The following is a 26,418-nucleotide window of genomic DNA, read 5'->3' as shown; positions in this document are numbered from 1 at the left end:
GATTACATTGTAATGAGTGGAAAACCCCCTGCGTCGAAAAAAGAAGCGCAAGGTCCTCCGTTAAGGTATGAACACACCAAACGCGTACCCGCGTAAGATTTACGCGCGTAACGCAGCTAAAATGTTGCTTGACCATTTTGTGTCAAAAATGGTCCTACGTACGCAGCTACGCGCCTGTGGCTGCGCTGGATTTAGGAGTCCGAGGAAGGAAACCCAAACGCCGCCGTGTTTGGGTGCATGATAGAGCTTGGATCGGGTTAGATTAAATAATCTCAGATATAAATAACAATAATCGGGTTAAATAACTTCACATGGTGTGTCTGGTGTGTTTCCAGCATTCGTAGTGTTGATCAGCAGAGATATAGTCCGCCAAGACGTTGAGGTTGCTTAGCAACCAGAGACTCTGTCCATGCAAGTGAATGGAGCGTTCCCTCTTCGTCATAACTATCAAACCAAACATCCTTCACATTCACCGAGCGAACATTATGAAAGTAAAATGCACATTTCTCGCTAAAAATGTTTACATAAACGCATTTAGTGGCGTAACTATGTTACTATTTCCACCCAGAATAAAGAAAGATGTCGGCCGTATGCTTCTGTGCAAGCGTCACTACTCTCTGCCAGTGACGTCGGGTCAAGCTCAACGCTGATTGGGCAACGCGGCTAATCGTCATGCGTATGAGCGTAAAAAGTTAAATTTTTTGAACTCCTCGCGTACGCGCGTATATGTACGTGCATATATATACGCAGCTCATACACCGCTAACGTGGGTAAAATGTTGCTTGAGCGCATGTAACGCATGTACGCAGCTCATACGCGCGTAAACCAATGGTTCCCTAAAAAAAATAATTGCCGATTTTATACGCGTCTATACACGGGGTACGCGTTTGGTGTGTTCGTACCATTAGTCAATGGGATGAATGCTCATAGCGTCTCTGTGTGCAGCCATCGGCTCCCCCGTGAAGTTGTTACATTGTAAGGAGTTGAAAACCCCATGCGTCGAAAAAAGAAGCGCAAGGGTACCCTTTTGCGTCAGAAACTGAAGCCAAAGTCACTGACCGTTCGTCAGAAATCGACGCGCTCGGAGTGAGAATGTGTTGGTCTGGGCTGGCTACCATCAGTGTCAGAGTGCATACCAAAGCAAACACGTCACCTTTAAAGGGGAGTCAGGGGGGGAGGAAGAGGGAGGGAAACAGAGAGAGAGATTAACGAGAAACAGAGAAAGGGAGCAGAGACAGATATATATAGAAAGAAAGAGAGAGAAAATAGTGAGAATGAGAAAGTAAAGCGAGGGAAAAGGAAAAAATGTAAACAAAAATACATTAACACAAATTCTGCAAACACGAGCAACACCAGAAAATCGATATATATATATATTTGTACATTTGTACAATTTGACATAATATACAATCATTCTCATAACATTTTCACATCTATGCAGTGCAATTGACACAATATATAATTTCACACAATATATTATATAATATAATAATTGAATCTAGGCTAGAACCCTTTAAAAAGTATTGTCTTGCTGAGCAGACTGTTGCCAGTCTGTAATTGCAGCGTGCTCAGTTTTGCAATGGGGTGCAGCCACTTACCACTGTCTCCTCAACTGCTTCTCTTTGGGAAACCTTAAAATTGCGAGAAAGGTTAGCTAGCCAGTCAGTCAGATTCATAATACAGATGTATCTTTAAAAAACAAAAAAACATTTAAATAGAAATAACGTTTTAAACGTCAATTTCGGCCGGCGACTGACTGCAGGTGCATCTCACAGGTGCATGTAGAGTATCGTGAATTGTTTTCCGTAGTTTCATTCATTACGTGACACCTTCATATATTGTAGAACCATTACATATACAGTGGCATGTTTTGAGCCTTTTTTTGTTTTATTCTAGTCTCTTTTTTAAATACCTACATCACAGAGAGAAATTAAGGCCAGTCGCTCAGCCGAAACGCAGCTTTCCGTCGTGACCATAAATGCTATATAATTACATTATACATACATTGTAATTACTCACAAGCAAGTAGTGGTAGATTATATATATATATATATACTGTATATCCTATATTTCTTGACAATATTATCTCCTGTTGACGAACGATAGAATAAGGCTTTGCTCACCATGTCCATTTCACGTTAGACTAGCTATAGTCTGATTCTGGTGGCAACTTAGCTGTCTCAACAGCTCTTAGCTCTCAACATAACACATGATCTACGTGACATGACTGAATTTTACAATTACAAATAGAAACTAGAACTGCAAGCAGTTATGCAGGGGTCCAAGAAGTGTGCATTTTGCCGGCACAACGCGACAAGAAATGTGCATTTCGCCGGCACAACGCGAAGCATGTGTTCAAAACAAATGGGCACGGCGTGTGCCAAAAGTTGCAGCTGACTCCAGTGAATCTGTGGATATAAAGGTTTTGACTGTGGGAGGTTCGGTGTGGGAGTTATAGCCCAAAACGCGTTTTCAGAACATTCCATTGGCAAATTAAGAGACGTACAAAGTCTTAGTTTTTTGGCGCCGCCTTGTGGCGAAATTTCCGAAGTCAATTTTCCTTTTCCAAATAACTCCCGCCCACATTAATAATTCTTGGCCATATTTTCTACATAGACTCGGAATCGCCCCTTGATGGTTTCCCTCGAGTTTGAAGAACATTCCTCTGGCCAATTAGAAGATATACAATTTCCTCGTTTATTGCGCCCCCTTATGGCGAAATATTCCGATTATTGTATTGAACGCCAGTAGGGGTAGCATCGACATGTGTCAAAAATTTGGACTTGATCCGATGTCTAATTTTGGTATTTTTGTAATTTTCTGCGTTTCGACGTAAAATGTAGCTAATAAACAAATATTCAAAACGCTACCGTTTCGTCGTCGAAGGTCGGATCAAAGAAATGTCAGAGGGTTTCTTTGCGTGTGAGACTGAAGATGTCGTGTGCAAAGTTTGGTGTCGATTGGTCAAGAAATGTGGGAGGAGTAGCGAAAAAACAGTTTAGCGGTTTTCGCGATTTAGCGAAAAATATGAATAGACGCAAATGGGCGTGGCCTAGGCCAAAAGATGCAGCAGACTCCAGTGCATCTGTGTGTATAAGGTTTTGAATGTGGGAGGTTCGGTGTGGGAGTTATAGCCCCAAACGCGTATTCCTTGGTATAGCGCCACCTAGTGGCCGGCATGTCTGGATTTTGTCGTCTGCGTAGTCCCCACGGATCTGGATCTAGTCATGCAATTGGCGTGTCTGCACCATTTACGGTTTGGGGTGTGGGCCCACTTTTAGGGGGGTAAGAATAATAATAATAATAAGAAAAATCTTTACAAAAACAATAGGGATCCAACCTGTTGGCTTGGACCCCTAACAATTGTTTAGTCTTACTTGTGAAAGGTAATTCCTTGCGATCTTGTTTGAATCGTCCTGACGGTGGTGCACCCCCAAGCGGCGCATGAAGTAGGCATCTTCACTCCGAAGACGAAATAACTCCCGTACCGAGATGGCGCCGACGATTTATGCCGTCCAAGGCCGAAGGGGGCGTCTACCTATATGATGTCTATGGTTTCACCGAGCATGCATCGGAGGTGGCTCGTGTGTGCTTGCAACCGCTATAAATCCCAGGATGCATTTCGCACTCGCAGCAGTACGATGGCGGACAATATGGAGAAGACGCAGCACAACTGTAGCTTAAGTTACTCTTAACTTATATATATATTTATATAATATATAATATAATAATAATAATAATAATAATAATAATAATAATAATAATAATAATAATAATAATATAAGATAATCTATAAATATATCCTCATCCTCATCGTCATCCGCTTATCCGGGGTCGGGTCGCGGGGGGAGCAGCTCAAGCAGGGGGCCCCAGACTTCCCTTTCCCGGGCCACATTGACCAGCTCTGACGGGGGGATCCCGAGGCGTTCCCAGGCCAGTGTTGAGATATAATCTCTCCACCTAGTCCTGGGTCTTCCCCGAGGTCTCCTCCCCACTGGACGTGCCTGAAACACCTCCCAAGGAAGGCGCCCAGTGGGCATCCTTACCAGATGCCCGAACCACCTCAGCTGACTCCTTTCTAAGTAAAGGAGCAGCGGCTCTAATCCGAGTTCCTCACGGATGGCTGAGCTTCTCACCCTATCCCTAAGGGAGACGCCAGCCACCCTTCTATAAATATATATAGATATATAAAGTCGTGTGTGTATAGCTTATACACATGACAGGACACGCATATCTTTTCAATTTTTATTCATTCAGAATATTTACATACTATTTGAAAATGAAAGAGGCTGGGATTTTGTTTTATATCATTTGTTTATATTGTTCAGGGTCCAGTTGCACCAGCAGAACGTAAGGTCCCACTTAGCTTAGTTCCACCGTAAATTGGCCTTACGGAGGAGTTTAGGAGCTACTAATTGTTACAATGTTGCACCACACCACATACGTCCAACGTAGGCTTAAGTTATATCCTAAAACTTACACCTCCTACTTAGTAGGTGTAAAGTCCGCCGTTAAACCGCCCGCTACCGTTGGCATGGCTTTTCATTTTGATCGGTTAGAAAGGTTACTTCAAAACGAAGAAAATGAGGAAGGATATTGTTTACGGAGACAACGCGTTCTTCGTGATCGGTTAAATCCATTGGACATCTACGACGACGTTGATTTGTACATGCGTTTTCGACGCACAGAAATAATGCGAATAACGGACATACTCGCTAATGACTTAAGACATGACACGGACAGGAACGGGGCCCTTTCTCCATCTTTACAAGTGTGTCTAGCACTCAGATACTTTGCCACCGGTTCATTTCAAAGTCTTGTGGGGGACTCAATACAGGTACACAAGTCCACCGTTTGTAGGACAGTCCGCTCCGTGGCACTGTCATTATGCAGACGCATTAACACCTTCGTCGGTTTCCCATCCCAACCTGACCAACAAATCATCGCACGTCAGAAGTTTTTTAACATCGCTGGCTTCCCTGACGTGCTGGGCTGTGTGGATGGGACTCACATCAGGATCAAAACCCCCACGGAGCATGAAAATGTATTTGTCAACAGAAAAGGCTACCACTCGATCAATGCCCAGATAGTGTGTGACGCTGACCTCAAAATAACAAACTGCGTGATCAAGTGGCCTGGGTCTAGACACGACAGTTATATTCTAAGGCAATCCAGGCTTTGGGGGGAATTCGAGGCAGGCACTTATCCAGGGAGACTCCTGGGGGACTCGGGCTATCCTCTCAGGCCGTGGCTGATGACTCCATACCTCAACCCAGCCAATTACCACGAAGAGCGCTACAACTCAGCGCACATAAAAACCAGGAATGCGGTGGAGAGGTGTATTGGAGTTCTTAAAAAGAGCTGGGCGTGTCTGCATACAGGTAATGCCTCTCATGGTCACAATTTGGCATTAGCAGAGGCTAAACCATTCCTTTAATTTCCTAGACTAGACAGTCACCTGCTTTAAGTAAAAAAAAAAAAAAAAAAGATGCCAAGCTTAAACCAGCCTTAGAGTTAATGTTACATACAGCTACTACTACCTTTGGTCTAGCGCACCAGCGCCACCTACTGATAAACAATTACGAAGTTAGAAAATGTCTGTAGTGCAAAGTAGTTACTTACAAACTAGTTTCTAAATGACATGCATGTATATTGTTTTTTGGGTTATTGACAGGCATAATAATGGAACCAGATAGAGCTGCAGTTGTAGCTGGTGCCTGTGTGGTGCTGCATAACATGGCCATGGCATGGAATGTACCACTGATGGAAAATGCTGCTGCTGATGATGATGGTGACCTGGATGTTCCCCAAGGCATGGAAAACAACCTGCATGCTGAAGCAGCTACTGTTCGAGCGTACCTCGCAAGAACACATTTTAGCTAGACGCAATAAAACGTTTTTTGTCCCACAAAAAAAATATTTATTTGGATAACAGTAGGCCTATTTAAGTTTTAGATAGATAACAATTAGTGATATAACAAAGAGAAAAAGAAAGATTACAGCTCAAGAGTTGTGTAGCCATGTGCTTTCAACTCTTCTTGTAGTTTTAGAATTTCCAAATTTAACTTGTATTTTTCTAGATCTATTTTTTCCTTTTCAGCTCTTATCTTTAAAATCTCTTCCTTGACCTTTTCAATTTCGACGCTTATGAGTTCATGTCTCAGAATGTCAAGGTCTTCTTTTCCCCTCTCTGGGTCGCTTTAGGCACTTAGATGGAGGTGGCAGCAGTTGAGGCTCAGAACCTGAGCCTGAGCCTGTTATGGCAGGCTCAGGTGTTGGTGATTGTACTGGCTGGTGAGATGGTCCAGGTGAAGGGGGGCAGTCTTCCAGAGGTGGGGTTGGTGTTTCCTTCACTGACACGCCACTCTCCACTCCACCTCCTTCAACACCAATGAGACAGGGAGAATCTTTCCCTAGGATGTCCAGGACCAGTGAAGAGTAAGATTCAAGATTCAAAGATTCAAAGATTCAAGATTCAAAAAGCTTTATTGTCTAGTATGTTGCCATACTAGAAAATTGTCTTTTGACTGAAGGCTTGGAGGTGTGTGTGTGTGTGTGTGTGTGTGTGTGTGTGTGTGTGTGTGTGTGTGTGTGTGTGTGTGTGTGTGTGTGTGTGTGTGTGTGTGTGTGTGTGTGTGTGTGTGTGTTATTTGTGTGAGTTCTTTGAGGAATGAGTGTTCTGTGTGTGTATAGCTATGGGGATGAATGATTTTTTGTAGATAGCTTTCCTGGCCAAAGGCATTCTGAATCTTCTGCCAGAAGGAAGTAGATCAAAACAAGGATGGAGTGGGTGGGAGGGATCTAAGAGGATGGAGTTGGTCTTCCTTCCCACTGCCTGGATATACAGATCCTCCAGCGCTTTCTGGTGTATTCCTATTAGCTTGCTTGCTTGCTTAGTTAATCTATTAAGTCTGCTTTTGCTTGCGTTTGTGAGGAAGCCGTACCAGGATGTAATGTTGCAAGTGATGATGGATTCCACCAGAGATTGGTAGGCAGTTGACAAAATGTCTTTACTGACATTGAAGGTGTCTAGTTTCCTCAGGAGATACATACGTTGTTGTCCCTTCTTGTAAACCCCATCTGCATGCTGGCTAAAGGACAGACGTTGGTAGATCTCTGTGCCAAGGTATTTGAACTTCACCACCTGTTCAACCACTTGTCCTTCCAGGGTCAAAGGTGAGGAAAGTGGATGTGGGGTGTTAGATGCCCTCCTCCTATGGCAACACAGTTCTTTGATTTTGCTGATGTTCAACTGCAGTGAGCTTTCTTTGAACCACAGGGCCATTTCAGTGATATATTGGGTGTACTTGGACAGGGTGCTTTGATCTGTCAGTTTGGCCACCAAGGCCAGATCATCTGCATATTTAAATAGCTTGAATCCACTGATGTTGCATGTGATCTCATTGGTGTATATTGAGAACAAGATGGGAGACAAGACACAACCCTGTGGGACTCCAGTGTTAAGGATGATGTTGGACGATGTTACACCCTGGACCTTTACATAATAATAATAATAATAATAATACATTTAATTTAGAGGCGCCTTTCAAGACACCCAAGGTCACCTTACAGAGCATATAGTCATCATTCAAAACTATGTAAAACAGACTAGGAATAAAAGGAAAACAGAGGTTAAACATGAAGAATAATAATAATTAATAACACTCAAAGACGCCTAAAGTGAAGTGGGGACCTCACTAACCACCACCAATATGTAGCACCCACTTGGGTGATGCACGGCAGCCAATCGGTGCCAGAACGCTCACTACACACCAGCTTGAGGTGGAGAGTTAGGGATGAGGTGGAGAGTGAGGGAAAAGAACATATTTAAACACTATCGACCATATTTAAACACTGTCGATCACATTTAAACAATATCGACCACATGTAAACACTATCGACCACATTTAAACACTATCGACCATATTTAAACACTATGGACCACATGTAAACCCTATCGACCACATGTAAACACTATCGCCCACATTTAAACACTATCACCCACATTTAAACACTATGGACCACACGTAAACCCTATCGACCATATTTAAACACTATCGCCCATTTAAACACTATCGCCCACATTTAAACACTATGGACTACATTTAAACACTATGGACCACATGTAAACCCTATCGACCACATGTAAACCCTATCGACCATATATAAACACTATCGACCACATTTAAACATGTAAACCCTATCGACCACAATTAAACACTATCGACCACAATTAAACACTATCGACCACATTTAAACATGTAAACCCTATCGACCACATTTAAACACTATCGACCACATTTAAACACTATCGACCACATTTAAACACTCTCGTCCACATTTACACACTATCGACCACATTTAAACACTATCGACCACATGTAAACACTAGCGACCATATTTAAACACTATCGACCACATTTAAACATGTAAACCCTATCAACCACATTTAAACATGTAAACCCCTCTCGACCACATTTAAACCCTATCGACCACATTTAAACCCTTACATGCAACCTTTACATGCTGGGGTCTGTCCTTTAAAAACTCCTTGATCCAAAGTGTCAGCTGCTGAAGGCGATGCAGGAGTGTGTTGATGTTAACTGTATTAAATGCTGACGAGAAGTCCATGAATAAGACCCTGACCAAGGAGTTCTGGGAGTCCAGGTGCTTTGTGATGGTATCCAGTAGATGTAATGTAGCGTCCTCCACACCTCGTTTTGGCTTGTAGGCAAACTGCAGTGGATCCAGATTCTCACCGATGGTGGTGGTGAGCTCTCCTGCAACAACTCTCTCCATGCATTTGCACAGGATAGAGGTGAGTGCCACTGGTCTGAAGTCGTTCAGAGCTTTAGCCCGGGGCTTTTTGGGAACAGGGATGATGGTGGTCTCCTTCCACGCCCTGGGAACAAAACTGGCATCTAGGAAGAGCTGAAACATTTCCGTCATTACACCGCCCAGCTGACTTGCACACTCCTTCAGTATTCTGCCCTTCAGCCCATCTGGTCCAGGAGCTTTGGAGGAATGGAGATGGGAAAAGATGGATATAACCCGCTTCTCTTCTATGCAGATAGATTCTGGGGGTTATAGGAGAGTGACCATTTCCTCCATAGAGTCAGTGTTGTTGAATCTGGCATAGAAGGTGTTGAGTTCTTCAGCAAAGGCAGCAGGGTCTGGGCATTGTACTGCAGCAGTGTTCTTATTCCTGCCCATCATGGTGTTTAGGCTCCTCCATGCATGCCTTATATCTCCACTGATGAACTTCTCCTCCATTTTGTTTTTGTAGTTGAGCTTGGCCAGCTTGGTCTTCTGCTTTAGCTCCTTTTTCAGCTCTTTAACTCTCTGCTGGTCACCCTGGATGAATGCAAACTTTTTTAAATTGAGACAGTTCTTAAGGTCTTTGGTTATCCATGGCTTATTGTTTGCAAAGATCTTAATTTGTTTGGTGGGAATAACACTATCAGCACAGAATGTGACGTAAGAGCATATGGTATCGTACAACAGGTTAAGGTCACCATTGCATTCCCTGAAGAATTCTTCCCAATCTGTCAGCTCAAAACATCCTTTCAGTCTTTGAATGGAGTCTACCTCCCATGCCATGATGGTTTTGGGCCTGTACTTTTTGGGTCTTCAATTTTTGTCTGTACTTAGGCAGTAGTAGTATTACATTATGATCTGAGGACCCAAGGGCAGGGCAGGGCTTGGATACATATGCACCCGGGATGTTTCCAAAACATAAATCTAGCGTTCTATTCAGCCGTGTTGGCGTTGTTACATACTGTTCTAACTGTGGGAGAAGTGCGGTGACGTCACATGTGTTGAAATCTCCCATCAGAAACACGGGCTGGTCAGATGCCCTGGAGACGGCATTGTCATAACATTCTAAAATGCGCTCTGCTGCCAGCGCGTTGTCAGGGCCAGGGACATAAACAAGAATTACTGTTATTAATTGAAATTCACGGGGAAGATAGTGGGGACGAAATGACACAGACAAGATTTCGTAGTGTCGTGAGCAGTGCATCTCACGAACTGTGAAGTTCGTTGCCCATCTGTCATTTACAACCATGCAAAGACCACCTCCGACTGATTTCCCCGTTACTTCTTTGTCCCGGTCAAAGCGTATGAATGTAAAGCCATCCAAGCACACTGTAATGTCCTCAGTTAACCACGTTTCAGTGAAACAGAATAAACTTGTACTCCGATAATCTGAATCAAGCTTAACAAGTGCCGCAAGTTCATCCATCTTATTACGTAGCGATCGCACATTTGCCAGAGTGAAAGCAGGTAGTGGTAGTTTACTTCCCCGTCTCCTGATCCTGTTCCTGATCCCTCCTCTCGATCCTCTTTTCCTCCTTCTCTTCTTTAAAAGCCGGTGTGTTGGTATGAGATCCAGCTGTTCTGGTGACAAATCAACTGTTTTGCAAGCATATCGCAGCTTCAGAAGGTCCGCTCTGGTGTAGGTGCGTCTCGATGCCATTTGATGCGCGGTGACCCCAGCAGAGAAACTATCTTCATATTCCGTCGTGGATTGATGTTTTAAATCAAACGATGCAGAACTCTCACTATCCATACTTCACAAACGTATTGCACCAGTCTAACTGGACAAAACTTGAAAAAAAATTCGCTATATAATGTTTAAAAAAGCCTTCAATCACGAGTCGCTCAAAAGAGGAGCGCCCCGCGTCGTTGCCACAACAACAAGTATGGCCCTATGTCTTCCTTTGGCCCACCCCCAGTTGAAACCGACTTGGGAAAGTCTTCCGTTGCTTGAATTTTTAAGTCACTCCACTTCTTCCTGACATCTTTAGCCTCTCGGAGCGCAACTCCTTTGGCATTAACGGCCTCCGTTATCTCCTCCCATATTTGTAGTTTTATTTTGTTGGTTATAAAGGTGTTAAATTTAGACTCCAGCGCAGATTTGTTTTCTTTATATTTTGTTATCAAAATGATGACCTCATCATGGGTAAAAAATTTCTTTCTGGGTCTGCGATCGGACATGGCCAGGCCTGAAAAACACAACACCACCACGTTATATACACTCCAGAGTAGGCTATATAGCATATGTTTTCTGCCCTAAAAGTGCAGAGTGTCAAAAGGCAAAGTGCAGCAACTAACTAGGCTACTATTTTACAATATTTACTGGTGCCCTCAAATGATTAGGTAAAACCATACCACATTTGTCATGTCTGCTTTTATTGAAATATGGAAAACGAATTATTATGAACGATTATGAATGCAACACTGAACAACAAGCTGTCTTAATGTGGCATAGACATAGGGTAATGTGTAGAAGGGGGTGGGGGTTATTTATTCAGGTAGGCTAAATTCCTTTATTTGATAGCTTGGTCAGTTAGCCGACAACTCTATATTTGACCATCACCCTATGAAAAGTTACGTTTAAACATGAGTTGAACCAACACACACACACACACACACACACACCTTAATATTGTTTATATTATTAATATAACAAACTTACCGGTAAAGTTAGCCTACTTCGTTTGTGTTGGTATTCTTCCTTTGTAGCGCTTGCAAAGAGCTCTTGGTTTATGGTAGTAGATAAAACCAACCGTTTAACTTTAACTTACCGTTAAAAAATCTGTTAATTCCGTTGTTTCACTAAAGGATTGTTGCTAGACAACACAAGTCAGGCTTCACAGAAAATTCTAAACAATACATTACATTACGTCTACAAAAACCACAACACAACACATGCATGACAGTGAGCTACTCTTTATTGTAAGACATCAAATTGTTTTAGTTACAAGTTTAACGTTGGACATTCATGTAAACTATGGCCAAGCAGTGACACGGGCTAGTATCGATGTTTAAAAGTCGAAATTAGCCATTTCTCCTTCCACTTATAACGCTGGACGATTTTCTCAACTCACATCGCCTGCCGGTCCAAGACGAATGCAGCATTTCCTGTTTACGTTGTGTGCTGCCTGCACTTGATTGGCTTGAAACTATGCAAGCGTCATTAAATGCGACAACAGTTTAGTAAGGGCTGGTTTACGCCTCACTAATAAAGTTATATCTTAAGTTATGGTGGTGCAACTGAAATTTAGAACTATCTACGGCGAACGTTAGGTTAAGACGGACTTTACGCTCCAACTTACAAACGACCTTACATTCTGCTGGCGCAACCGACTGCAGTAGTATATGCCTAAATGAGGCCGTAGCACAGTTAACGGACGAGCAGAGGTGGTGACGCAACCCAGTCGCCAAGAAAAAACGTTGACGGTGTACGTTTCCATGAACACTGGATACTAGGGCTGTCAAAATTGCTCAAAAATTACATTCAAATGTTCGTTTGGAAAAAAATCACGAATTCGAACTATTCGAATATCTGGTTGCCTATTTTACGCAGTTGCCGTCAATATGTCAATAATGCGACAAAACCATGGTTCAAATTAGTGGGATATATATATATCCTATAAACAGCCCAGTAACGTGGAGGCCTAATCATGAAAAGCCACAACTTTGTATCGCTTGCATTTCACCACCACACCTGCAAGCGCGCAAACTATAGTAATCTGAAGAAGACGCCCGCTTCTGAATGTTACAAAGTATGCTAGTGGTAACGTTCCTTGCTTTGCTTACCATTTATCGAGAAGGCCTATTAAAATCGATAAAGAAAAAAAATGCATGTCGCCTACGTCTTCCACCATGCCAGCGAAAGGGCCAGCACTACGCACCGTTCGGATTCATGAAAAAAAAGCTGTCTCGGACTTTGCCGAGAACATTGCGTTATAGCAGCTTTCACCAGTCAGACTACTAGCTCCCTGAGCTCTACTTCGGATGCTTATTGAATGGCATAGCCTGTGTAAGTCCAGCTCAGAACAGTTGTGAATAAGAAAGAATAAATGTCCATGTCTGTTGTCTTGCACAGACAACCAATTGAAATCGCCAGGAACAAAAATGATGAACGTAGGCTATAAGATTTTGTAATGTAGTGCAACCGTGGCTAAACTGCTGGGTTATTCTCAATGAAAAAAAAAACATTAGGCTATAAGAACGATCATCGCAAGCAGCACTGCTTCCCCGGGAAAATAGTCTCGTTTACTTAGTACATATCAGAAGTCACCCAGTCACAGCGTGAGAGCTGGAATACCTATATCCAAGTACGGAAACCCCGAGGGGATAAAATACATTCGCTCTTCACAATACTAGTCTGTTACACTTGTACCGCGGGAGTGTTTTTTCACATTCGAATATTATGAGGGACATCGCGAACAGACAGAGGCTCATTCACAAAGCAGATAGAGGCGCTTGTACCGCGGGAGTGTTTTTTCACATTTGAATATTAATTTTCACGTTCGAATTCGCGTTTTTGGATACATTTCGAATATTCGTTGACAGCCCTACTGGATACGTAGCATTTCAACGTAAAAAATAGCGTGTTATACCTTCAGTATCCACGCGTGCCGCTGTGGATGCGGGTTTCGGGGTTTGGGTTTCACGGCTTTCGCGGCAAATTGTGGACACGATTGTTTAGGGGGGGGGGGGGTAGACTGTTGTTGACCGGGGAGGGGGGGGGGGAGACACGTTTGTTGAGGGGGGGACGACGACACGATTGTAGGGGGGGGGGGGCAACACGTTTGTTGAGGGGGGGGGGGGGGGGGTACACGTTTGTAGGGGGGGAGGGGGAACCCTCGACAACGAGAGTTGGTTTTTATTGAACGCTCGACAACGAGAGTTGGTTTTTATTGAACGAGACTTCAACACGGAACAGCTGCACGAAACGATGGTCACGTCACTCTCGGTGACGGTGTCGACAACAATGAACACACGAACAATGTTAATAGAACAACACACAACCACATAACATCCCGAACCCATTAACCCCACTTAATCCTAACAACAAAACAAGTTAACAAAAGCCCCATTTGTCAACTGACAACCCCAATTCCCAGAATCCCCCGCGGCTCCGGAACACGGCGTAGCTTATATTAATCTTTATTATCTGAATGGGAAATGCAATATTTTAGGACAGATACACCATTAAACGCGTTTCTAATGACATTTCTAGCGAGAAATGTACATTTTCCTTACATAATCTTCAATCAGTGAATGTGTATGATCTTTATTAATCTTTATTATCTGAATGGGAAATGCAATATTTTAGGACCGAATCACCATTAAACGTGTTTCTAATAACATTTCTAGCGAGAAATATACTTTTTACTTGCATAATCTTCAGTCAGTGATTGTGTCTGATCTTTAGTTTTATAGTTATTAGGATTTGATCGGCTCGCTCGCATGTTTCAACGACGTCAGGTTGTGGGCTGCTTTCGCTATAGCAGCTCACGTGCTTCCTGTGTTTGTGTTATTAAACTGTTACTTTATGTAACTTTTAATGATATCATCTTGTTAGAAACACGTATATCTGAGAGCCAACCCAGTCGCCAAAAGCATACGTTGACAGTGTACGTTTCGTGAACACTGGATTACGTCGCATTTCAACATAAAATAGCGTGTTATACACACACACACGCACGCACACAAACACACACACCAACCCGGTATCACGCAATTGCGTGCTCCTGCGCACGAACGTTAATCTATTGAAGCGTGTTCCCGAGCACGATAGTCCGACTTTTTGCGTGTTACACAAAACGAAATGTAAACCAATGCATTCTGAATGGGAGTGTTCTAAGACAATTAACGTGCTCCACAAAACGGTACGAGAGAGAGAGAAAGAGAGAGCGGGAGGGACAGAGAGAGAGAGAGAGAGAGAGAGCGAGAGAGAGAGCGAGAGAGAGGCTTCAGAAAGGGTGTGCGCAGATAGTACAGTGCACCCTAGTTATGTTTATGCCAAAACCTATATATATAATTAGGCTGTGGAAATTGCAATAAGTTAAGAACACAACTTCGCACGTTGAGCACACAGCCGTGTGACTCGTTTATTAAAAGAAAACCGGAAAACAAAGCGTGCTGAAGGTAAACAAATCCAGCATGGTCTGTGACGTCATGAGACGCACGTAATCCTTAGGGACCGCGATCCCTGAACCACCAAGAACGTAAATGACATGCAGTAAACAACAACACAATTGAAAGAACAACACATAACGAAATACTGTAGGTGAATTATGTTACGGTCACTACAAGGCTATAATTATATTATTTAGCGTGTAATGAGACAATCTATAGCCAAATTGTCGAAGATGCCCGAGAATCTTCGGGGATATCAGCATGGGAAATCGGCGAATCAGACCCATGAAGGGGGGGGGGGGGGACACGTTAGTTGAGGGGGGGGGGAGGACACGTTTGTTGAGGGGGGGGAGACACGTTTGTAGGGGGGGGGGGCACGCTCGACAACGAGAGTTGTTTTTTATTGAACGCTCGACAACGAGAGTTGTTTTTTATTGAACGAGACTTCAACACGGAACAGCTGCACGAAACGATGGTCACGTCACTCTCGGTGACGGTGTCGACAATAATGAACACACGAACAATGTTAATAGAACAACACACAACCACATAACATCCCGAAACCATTAACCCCACTTAATCCTAACAACAAAACAAGTTAACAAAAGCCCCATTTGTCAACTGAGAACCCCAATTCCCAGAATCCCCTGCGGCTCCGGAACACGGCGTAGCTTATATTAATCTTTATTATCTGAATGGGAAATGCAATATTTTAGGACAGATACACCATTAAACGCGTTTCTAATGACATTTCTAGCGAGAAATGTACATTTTCCTTACATAATCTTCAGTCAGTGAATGTGTATGATCTTTATTAATCTTTATTATCTGAATGGGAAATGCAATATTTTAGGACAGATACACCATTAAACGCGTTTCTAATGACTTTTCTAGCGAGAAATGTACATTTTCCTTACATAATCTTCAGTCAGTGAATGTGTATGATCTTTATTAACCCTGTAGCACCCCTTTATTATCTGAATGGGAAATGCAATATTTTAGGACCGATTCACCGTTAAACGTGTTTCTAATAACATTTCTAGCGAGAAATATACTTTTTACTTGCATAATCTTCAGTCAGTGATTGTGTCTGATCTTTAGTTTTATAGTTATTAGGATTTGATCGGCTCGCTCGCATGTTTCAACGACGTCAGGTTGCTTTCGCTAAACTAGCAGCTCACGTGCTTCCTGCGTTTGTGTTATTAAACTGTTACTTTATGTAACTTTTAATGATATCATCTTGTTAGAAACACGTATATCTGAGAGCCAACCCAGTCGCCAAAAGCATACGTTGACAGTGTACTTTTCGTGAACACTGGATTACGTCGCATTTCAACATAAAATAGCGTGTTATACACACACACACACGCACACACACGCACAGACACACACACACAAGCACACACAAGCACACACACGCACGCACAGACACACAGACACAGACACAGACACACACACACACACACACACACACACACACACACACACGCACACGGTGCATTTTGCTGCTAAAACAACAACAACAAAATATTCCCTCAAATATTATTACTTTCAAAACGGGAGGGCAGGAAGGGGGGGCCTGCCCTCGGGGTCTGACCGGGCCAAGTCTCGGGCAGGAAGGGCCCCCCCTTCCTGCCCTCGGGGTCCGACCGGGCCAAGTTTCGGTGCGGAGGTCCCAGTTAGGCCCTAGAATAAGGTCTTAAAATTTCAGGGCGGTAGGACCTTCCTATCTCAAAAACTGTTTTTCCACCACATTCTGAACCATTAGGCCTTGCAGGCTACACTTCTGAGGGGCTTTGTCCAAATGACACTCCATTTGGGAAAACTTTTTTTCTCTAAGGGCTAGAACTCCAAATCTCGGATATGTCGTACACGGGGCCCCGGGAAATGTGTGTAAATATTTTAGCATCCCTAGCAATCTCGAAAAGGTCAGCAAAGGGGCGTGACCTCCAACAGTACAGTAAATGTACATAAGACAGAGGTTAGTTTCTAGTCCCCATTTTTTGTGGGATGGAGGTGTACATTTGTGGCTAAAGGTGTGTAGACACAGCTGGCCTGTGGCCACGTTTTTGAAGTCGGGGGTCAAAAGGTCAAAAGGAGCCGGCACCACGCCGCTTATGAGATAACAAAAAGTTAATGTGTGTTTCTCTCATAACTTTTTGTCATTATTAAAGAGAGGCCTTATTCTCAGATATGCATGTTGGATGGCTAGGGTGTAGGTCTGGGAAGAACTTCAGGCCAAAATCTTGCAAGCGAGCCGCCGGGTGCAGGTGCAACGAGATGGAGCACTTGCTGAGCCTGGACTTTCATAATCTTCGCTCTGTGAATGTAAAGGATGTTTGGTCGGATGTTACGACGAAGAATCATAATGTGAATGGGAATATTCTATAAATCTCTTGATATCATCTTTCGTCTCAACACTTCTGCTGCAGCCACTTAAAGTCTCACTCCGAGAACCTTAAAATATGAATCAATCCATTAGAAGTATGAAAATATCTTCCCGGTAGTGCAACAGAGCAAACAAGGTGTCCTTTGACATCTACGTTTCGAGACGATTGCAACAGTGCCACACATGATCATATTTGAATATGTTTCGGGGTAGTAATTAGCTGTCGATTTTGGAGGCCTTTATCAATAATGACCAGCTATAGATTTGCTTCCCGATGGAGATTTTTGACAAATTACATGTTAATTAGCATCTACACGTTAAGCTGAGTCCAATGAGATCAAGCTCGGCCTCTTGCTACACCGAGATCATGTCCTAGACCTAGGTGTACCATGTATAATACATGTTACCATTAGCTAGAGTGTCGTTCTTGGTGTCATTGGACTCAGCTCAACGTGTAGATGCTAAATAACATGTCATTTGTGACAAATCTTTATCGGGAAGCAAATCAATAGCTGCTCAGTATTGATTAAGGCCTCCAATTTCGACAGCTAATTACTACCATTCAACATGTTCGAATATGCTCATGTGTGGCACCGTTGCAATCTCCTGGAAGCGTAGATGTTGAAGGACACCTTGTTCGTCCTCTTACGCCACCGGGACGATATTTACATGCTTCTGATTGACTAATGAATTGATTCAGCTATTCCCCCAGAAGTCTGGGGTCAAAAGGTCAAAAGGAGACGGCACCACGCCGGGGTGGATCCAGATCTCGGGCAACAGCGCAGGGTTGCCAGGTCCTGCAAAAAAACGTGCCCCCCACATACCGTTCAAAATCCACCCAAAATGTCCTAGAAGCATCCCAAATAAAAAATGATATTATTGGCCATTTTGGCCAACGTTTTGAAATATTTTTTTTTTAATAATATTTGAGGGAATATTTTTTTGTTGTTGTTTTAGCAGCAAAATGCACCGTGTGCGTGTGTGCGTGTGTGCGTGTGTGTGTGTGTGTGTGTGTGTGTGTGTGTGTGTCTGTGTCTGTGTGTCTGTGCGTGCGTGTGTGTGCTTGTGTGTGCTTGTGTGTGTGTGTCTGTGCGTGCGTGTGTGTGTGTATAACACGCTATTTTATGTTGAAATGCGACGTAATCCAGTGTTCACGAAAAGTACACTGTCAACGTATGCTTTTGGCGACTGGGTTGGCTCTCAGATATACGTGTTTCTAACAAGATGATATCATTAAAAGTTACATAAAGTAACAGTTTAATAACACAAACGCAGGAAGCACGTGAGCTGCTAGTTTAGCGAAAGCAACCTGACGTCGTTGAAACATGCGAGCGAGCCGATCAAATCCTAATAACTATAAAACTAAAGATCAGACACAATCACTGACTGAAGATTATGCAAGTAAAAAGTATATTTCTCGCTAGAAATGTTATTAGAAACACGTTTAACGGTGAATCGGTCCTAAAATATTGCATTTCCCATTCAGATAATAAAGATTAATAAAGATCATACACATTCACTGACTGAAGATTATGTAAGGAAAATGTACATTTCTCGCTGGAAATGTCATTAGAAACGCGTTTAATGGTGTATCTGTCCTAAAATATTGCATTTCCCATTCAGATAATAAAGATTAATATAAACTACGCCGTGTTCCGGAGCCGCGGGGGATTCTGGGAATTGGGGTTCTCAGTTGACAAATGGGGCTTTTGTTAACTTGTTTTGTTGTTAGGATTCAGTGGGGTTAATGGGTTCGGGATGTTATGTGGTTGTGTGTTGTTCTATTAACATTGTTCGTGTGTTCATTATTGTCGACACCGTCACCGAGAGTGACGTGACCATCGTTTCGTGCAGCTGTTCCGTGTTGAAGTCTCGTTCAATAAAAAACAACTCTCGTTGTCGAGCGTTCAATAAAAAACAACTCTCGTTGTCGAGCGTGCCCCCCCCCCCCTACAAACGTGTCTCCCCCCCCTCAACAAACGTGTCCTCCCCCCCCCCCCCTCAACTAACGTGTCCCCCCCCCCCCCCCCCCCCCCCCCCTTCATGGGTCTGATTCGCCGATTTCCCATGCTGATATCCCCGAAGATTCTCGGGCATCTTCGACAATTTGGCTATAGATTGTCTCATTACACGCTAAATAATATAATTATAGCCTTGTAGTGACCGTAACATAATTCACCTACAGTATTTCGTTATGTGTTGTTCTTTCAATTGTGTTGTTGTTTACTGCATGTCATTTACGTTCTTGGTGGTTCAGGGATCGCGGTCCCTAAGGATTACGTGCGTCTCATGACGTCACAGACCATGCTGGATTTGTTTACCTTCAGCACGCTTTGTTTTCCGGTTTTCTTTTTTACAAAATAAACGAGTCACACGGCTGTGTGCTCAACGTGCGAAGTTGTGTTCTTAACTTATTGCAATTTCCACAGCCTAATTATATATATAGGTTTTGGCATAAACATAACTAGGGTTGTTGGGAAAAATAACCTGCTGAGTACATCACATGTACATTATAAATATAGCTAACTCCTACCCTAGCCTGATGAGCACATCACATGGACACATTATAATATAGTCAACTCTTGCTCTAACCCAACAACACAAACATGATAATATATAGTCAGGTCAAGGCCGGAGCTGAAGGCCCCATCTCCCAGGCAGGCAGATGGTGGACACTCAGACAATGCACCAGTATCATCTCCAGAACGGGAGAGCCACATTAATTTATCACACAGGAGACATTTTGAGAGCTCTTCCCCGTTAGGAGGAACCAAGAGATACCTCTGCCCACACCAGGGGCCTGAGAGCCACATTAAATTATCACACACGAGACATTTCAGGGGGGCACTCCCCGTTTTAATTTATCACACCGGAGACACGAGGAACTCTCCCCGTTACGAAGCTCTCTCAGGGCCTGGGAGCCAAAACACACAGAACCGCACACACCTCAAACGCACACACCTCATCGAGAGGAGGATACAGCATAAGACTGCATCACACAGGGACTCTTCACCTTCTTCTGCAGCAGACCTTCCACGGAGGCGAAGCTCTGGACGAACCATCAGCGCTGATTAGGGACTTAGACATATTCGATTTCTCACGCTTTATGACTCTGTATAACCGTTGCCACTTTACTTAATAAATCCAAGGTCCTCGTGCCGATAGACTTTATTACCTCTCCGTCTCATTTCATCTGGTCCAGTAACTAGACAGACCGTTTTTCCCAACAGGGTGCACTGTACTATCTGCGCACACCCTTTCTGAAGCCTCTCTCTGCTCTCTCTCTCTCTGTGTCCCTCCCGCTCTCTCTTTCTCTCTCTCTCGTACCGTTTTGTGGAGCACGTTAATTGTCTTAGAACACTCCCATTCAGAATGCATTGGTTTACATTTCGTTTTGTGTAACACGCAAAAAGTCGGACTATCGTGCTCGGGAACACGCTTCAATAGATTAACGTTCGTGCGCAGGAGCACGCAATTGCGTGATACCGGGTTGAGATGGCGGAGAATGGCGATTTAAGTTCTGCATTTAAATGTAAGTATTTGGTTTCTAGTCACTCGAGTATTTGACGATACAAATGTTAAAAAAAACAAGGGCCCTTAAAACTTTTTTCATTAAAGTAACAGGCAATATAAGTAAGGTAACGTTACAGTTAGTGACGCTGTAACGTTAACTAAGAACACCCGTTAAGCCCTATAGTTTCAAATTTAAGAGGTCAAAAGCGTTATATTTACCGAAATTGTGGCGATTATATAGATAATTTGCTATTCTGAAACGTTAGATAAATGGACCAACGCGAACACAGGTTGTGGACCCTGGTTTTCAGACCGTAACGTTACAGACGTTGGGATTGACTACACAGTTAACTTGGTTATTTTGCTATTTCAGCTGCTTTCGTTTGGTAGTGTAAAGCAAAACTAATTCTAACATTTGGTTTTGGTTTAGGGAGCCAGCAGCATACTGCTCGATTTATTCTATTGATGAGCTGTTCACCGGGGTGAAATACTCAGCATACTCAGTGTGGCTTGGGGGTAAAGAAACAATCGTTTATTTATATCGTAAGTTAGTTTATAAAAATTATTATAGGCCATTTATATATCTACATTTGACCATATTGTAAAGGTTAGTTAAATTAGCCCTCATTAAACAGCAGGACAGATACAACATCCCCAGAAATCGTATACTACGATGTCCTATTTTGGGTTATTAAAGAAAGAAAGACAAAAAATGTCACAGCTCGCATCAATACTAGACAGCACTAGACAGTTTTGACTTCTACTGGTTGTCTTATTATTATGGGCTTCATATAGGATGAGGGCTAATTTAAATGTAACCTTTACAAGATGGTCAAATATATATATTATAAATGGCCTATTGTTAACATGGGCTATTAACATGATTGATAAATGTGTCTCTTGTTTTCTCTGATTAATAATGTCTCTGTGTTTAGGACAATTCTTGAGAAAATAGGCCTGCAGGGGAAGGTGACTCCCCTGCAGGCAAAGAAAAAATGGGACAATTTAAAAAATATATATAAAGTATGAACATGTCATTTTAAATATACATTATTTGTTTTAACCATGCAAGTTAATAAACACTTTTGCTGAATTTTTTTTTGATACTGCTGTTGTTAACTGCCATGATTGATTTCCTCTGCCTTAGGATTGCAAGTATCCAGGGTCAGGAGAGGGGGTAGGTGGGAAACCCACTACTGCCACTTGGCCCTGGTTTGTCCCCATGGATAAGGTATTGGGACAGAGGCATTCCACCCACCCCCCTGTCCTAATTGCCTCCATCCCTGAGAACACACCAGGGCCAAGTACAGCAAGTACAGCAGTGGTGGATCAGGAGGTCGAGGACAAGGATCAGGAGGAGGAAAGACAGCGAGGGCCAAGGTCCAGAAAGAGGGACAGAGAGGAAGACATGTTCCAGAGTCGCTCACTATCTTCCGAAAAGGACTCAAGACTCACCTGTTCAGAGTCCACCTCGACTCTGCATAGTCACCCTCCCCCTTCTGGCCACCATTGTACACTGTGTTGTATTGTATTGTATTGTATTGTATTGTATTATAGTACTTAACTGTGTAGCAACTGCAGTAGCTGCTATCATGGCTGTAACACGGGGAATTGATTAGCCTAGCGATTGTGGTACTTGCACTTGGTTCTATGAACATCCTTTCTGTACCGACAGCGATATATTGATGCACTTCTTATGACAAATGTACTTATTGTAAGTCGCTTTGGATAAAAGCGTCTGCAAAATGTCAAATGTAAATGTTCCAGTTAATAAAAGAGGACATGAGGCTACAAAGGGAGGCAGAGGAGAGAAGAGCCCAGGAGAGCAGGGAAAGAATGGATAGGTTTTTCTCAATTTTGGAGCGTTTGGTGGACAAATAACTTGTGTTCTGTTCTATTTAACACATTGTTTAATATTATTTACATATTTATTGAAACTCACTTAACTAACTATTTAACTAACTTTTTTAACTAACTATTTAACTAACTTTTTTATTAAAACCCTAACTAACTTTTTTGTATTGACTAATGTATTCGTATATAACTTATAAAACATATATACAACAATAAAACTATTTACAACAAAAAACATTCATGTGACTATTTGCAACAATTATGATAAAACTACTATATACAAAAACATAATGATCAATAATAATTTTTGTTGGTTTCTTTGTTCTTTTTTTCGCGCTGTCCGGTTTAACTTCTGTTTACTAACAGGTCAGGTCAGCTGTCAGGGTTGCTAGGTGACAGGAGCAGCGCATGGTCACGCAAGATAAAGGGCGGTAACGGTTTGTTACGTAAACCGGAAATGCTCCGTAGGCTAGACCGTCCCATTTCTTCGGCCTTCGGAGTGTCCTTCGCGGTCTACGAAGGCCGCATCCTTCGAAGGACACGGTCTACGAAGGATGCGTCCTATGAATTGGGACACAGCCACAGGCTGTGTCCCAATTCAGAATTCCCATTTTTTCAGAATTTTTCAGAATTCCCATTTTTTGTGGGATGGAGGTGTACATTAGTGGCTTAAGGTGTGTAGACACAGCTGGCCTGTGGCCACGTTTTTGAAGTCTGGGGTCAAAAGGTCAAAAGGAGCCGGCACCACGCCGCTTATGAGATAACAAAAAGTTAATGTGTATTTCTCTCGTAACTTTTTGTCATTATTAAAGAGAGGCCTGATTCTCAGATATGCATGTTGGATGGCTACGGTGTAGGTCTGGGAAGAACTTCAGGCCAAAATCTTGCAAGCAAGCCGCTGGGTGAAGTCCAACGAGATGGAGCACTTGCTGAGTCATTTCCTGTAGGGCTGGAGCCACAGGTTGAAGCGTATGCGTCCTTTGAGACCCCCTTTGATATATTAGAGACCCCAAAGTACAGCTTACTTACATTTTCTCGACTCAGTCACCTATTGCATCACTTCCTTTAGGGCTTCGGCCTCCTAATTGATCATTGTAGTATAATTGAATGCCCTCTTTCATATATATGATACCTCCACCACTGGGACGTGGCAACAATTCTCCAAATCCATATGGGGAGGTGGGGGGAATGCTTGTGGACAGTAGGGGTGTACACTAGCCATAAATAGGAAGCAAACTCAGGAGAAGGAATGACCTCTCACAAATATTTATTCAATAAATTGTTTCAAATAACCCTGCCTCGTTAAATTAATGAGCTTGGTGTTTTGCTTTCAAAAATTGGTTATAGAAGAAGTCTAAACTGCAGAAAATAAAAACATCCAAGCTGCCTTTAAGGATACCTTGGAATATCTGTCTATTTTTTAACCATCGGACCCTAGTTTACGACCAAAACAACCCAATTGACGGCAGCTCCTTTGCCGCGTGGTTTAAGCAGGCCCCCAGGATAGGCGCATACTTCCGCAATCCACCAGTGCTCAGAGCTGGCTGTGGACGGGGGTCCGTCATTTCATGTGGCCCAGAAGTAGATATCGCCGTCCACTCCAATACAAGTGGGGAACAGGATTGTGTCTCCGCAAAAAATGTCTGGATATCAATCAAAGGCTCATAATTATATTTCTACCCTGTTCTAAAAAAATTTAAGTTTTTTCTTTTCAAAACGCCTCCTCAAGCGTTTTATTAGCAGTTTATGTTGGGTGGGCAGCTGAAAGGAGTCGTACTGAAACAAACGGCTCCTTGCTATGGACCTATTTTGAAGTGCACGGCTCCATTAACTTCCGAATTAAATTAAATTCCGAATTAACTTCCATTAACTCCATTAACTTTCAAAGTCTGAGATTTGTCCTTTTACTTAACATGAATGGCGTTGGACACGGATATATAACACACATATCATTGAAATAACTGTAACAGGCACGGACGTATTGTTTACCTGAATGATTATGGGAGACCTATGTAATTTTCATAATATTGTTAATTGTCTAATATTAACATTTCAGTTGCGTTGGTAGGTATTTCAATTTCATTTGCTTGTTTAGCTATGTATGACAGGGTTATGGTTAGCTATGTATGACAGTTGACAATGTTGGTGTATTACAATTCATTATTTGGGTAGGCTACTCCAACTTCGTTGCTGGTCGATATGTAAACATTTACTTTTATATAAATGATTGATTGCATTTTTCGTAAATAGTTAGTTGGAAGGAATCAGTTTCTTAAGCAATAACATTGAACTGAATTTTTTAGGCCTACATACGTTTACTATGTTACTATGGTATTATATGGAGCAATCTTACATATTTATGAAGTTTCCAGATCAATAAAGTTCTATCTCTTTTTATTTGAACTGCCTGTATGTCCTCTTGATTATAGTATTACAGTGTGTACCTTGGTTATCAGTTATCATAGAATGGTGTCCAAATGGCTGCATGTGTAAGAAATAGGATTTGAACCAAGTGTTACAATAAAAAAAGCTTTTATTACAAGACCCCCCACCCCAAATTCTAACCAAACACTTTTTTTGGCTGTTTGGCTGGGGCAGAAGAGTGGAAGGGGAAACAAAGACAGGTAGCCTAAAGAAGAAGTAAGGAAAGGAATGAGAGGAAGAACAGTGAAATTAATGAACAGTGTGATAAACGCAAATGATTACCCAAAGGACAATGTGGTATTGGCATATATATTCCAGAATTTGAAAAAGGATATGGATATAGAGTGGGTGACTTTATCAGTATACTCAATCGAGATGGCCACAATAATAACCGCTCTTAGATGGGTTGTAGATACTAAGTTTTATAACAGATAATTCAATACGTGAAGATTTGGTGATAGAGGTAAAGCATCTTCTTTTAAATATTATAAGCCTTGGTTTAGTTATTCAGTTCTGTTGGATTCCAGCCCACCATGGAATATATGGCAATGAAATTGCTGATAAATTAGCTAAAAGATACTAACCTAATTAGAAGAATTTAACCTTAAGTATATATATTTTTTATTTGTATTTATTCATTTCTTTTGTTAGTTTGTTTTATTTTGTTTATTTTGTTTCGTTAGTTTGGTTTTTTCTTTGAATTTATTTTTATGATTTAAAGTATCATTTGCCAACGTCCTTGTCACAAACTCCTGTGTAGTAGTCCAGTAGGTGGCGGTATATGGGGAAAAACTATGATCCTCCACTAAACTAGAAGAAGATCTCTGCATCCGGTACGTCACGGACTAGGTCACGTGTCTTGGCCCCATAACGCGGAAGCAAATCGCTCCTGTACGTTACCCTGCGCCACTGAGCAGTTTGTATAGGAATGAATGGGCGGCCATTTTCCAGTCTGTAGTCCATCCTTTATTATGTCCATGGGTTTAAGGATTAGAGGGGGTGGTCGATAGCAACCACCATAGCAACCATGACGGTCAAGTGACTGGATGCAGCCCCGTTGAAAAAAATAGAATACCACCCTACACACTCAAGAGATTAATCAGGAGATTAATGATGTTTAAATTATTAGGACCAGTCTTTAATTGCATGGGTTTACAAATCGTTCTGTGTAGCATGGAAAAATCGGAGTAACACTCCCATTCAGAATGCATTAGTTTACATTTCGTTCTTTGAAGCACGGTTATTTTTATTTATTTATTTAATTTCAGTTTTTGAGGAGCGGCTTCAAAGATGCAAATTTTTCT

General features: G+C 42.3%; 2 long non-coding RNA genes across 2 annotated transcripts; one reads left to right on the top strand and one right to left on the bottom strand.

Moving 5' to 3' along the window:
• Positions 1-12,262: 12,262 nt before the first annotated feature.
• LOC132473345 (uncharacterized) lies at positions 12,263-13,137 on the top strand. The gene is made up of 2 exons (XR_009529342.1): positions 12,263-12,824; positions 13,104-13,137. It is a non-coding gene; the product is annotated as an uncharacterized LOC132473345 (long non-coding RNA).
• Positions 13,138-22,493: 9,356 nt separating this feature from the next.
• Positions 22,494-26,092, bottom strand: LOC132473386 (uncharacterized). Its single transcript, XR_009529358.1, has 2 exons — positions 26,010-26,092; positions 22,494-23,276 (listed from the first exon to the last, which is right to left on the bottom strand). It is a non-coding gene; the product is annotated as an uncharacterized LOC132473386 (long non-coding RNA).
• Between the last annotated feature and the right edge of the window lie 326 nt (positions 26,093-26,418).

Source organism: Gadus macrocephalus, chromosome 15, assembly GCF_031168955.1.
Source record: "Gadus macrocephalus chromosome 15, ASM3116895v1".
Taxonomy (NCBI): domain Eukaryota; kingdom Metazoa; phylum Chordata; class Actinopteri; order Gadiformes; family Gadidae; genus Gadus; species Gadus macrocephalus.
The sequence above is the reverse complement of the archived record's forward strand: the minus strand, read 5'-3'. Positions and strand labels throughout refer to the sequence as shown.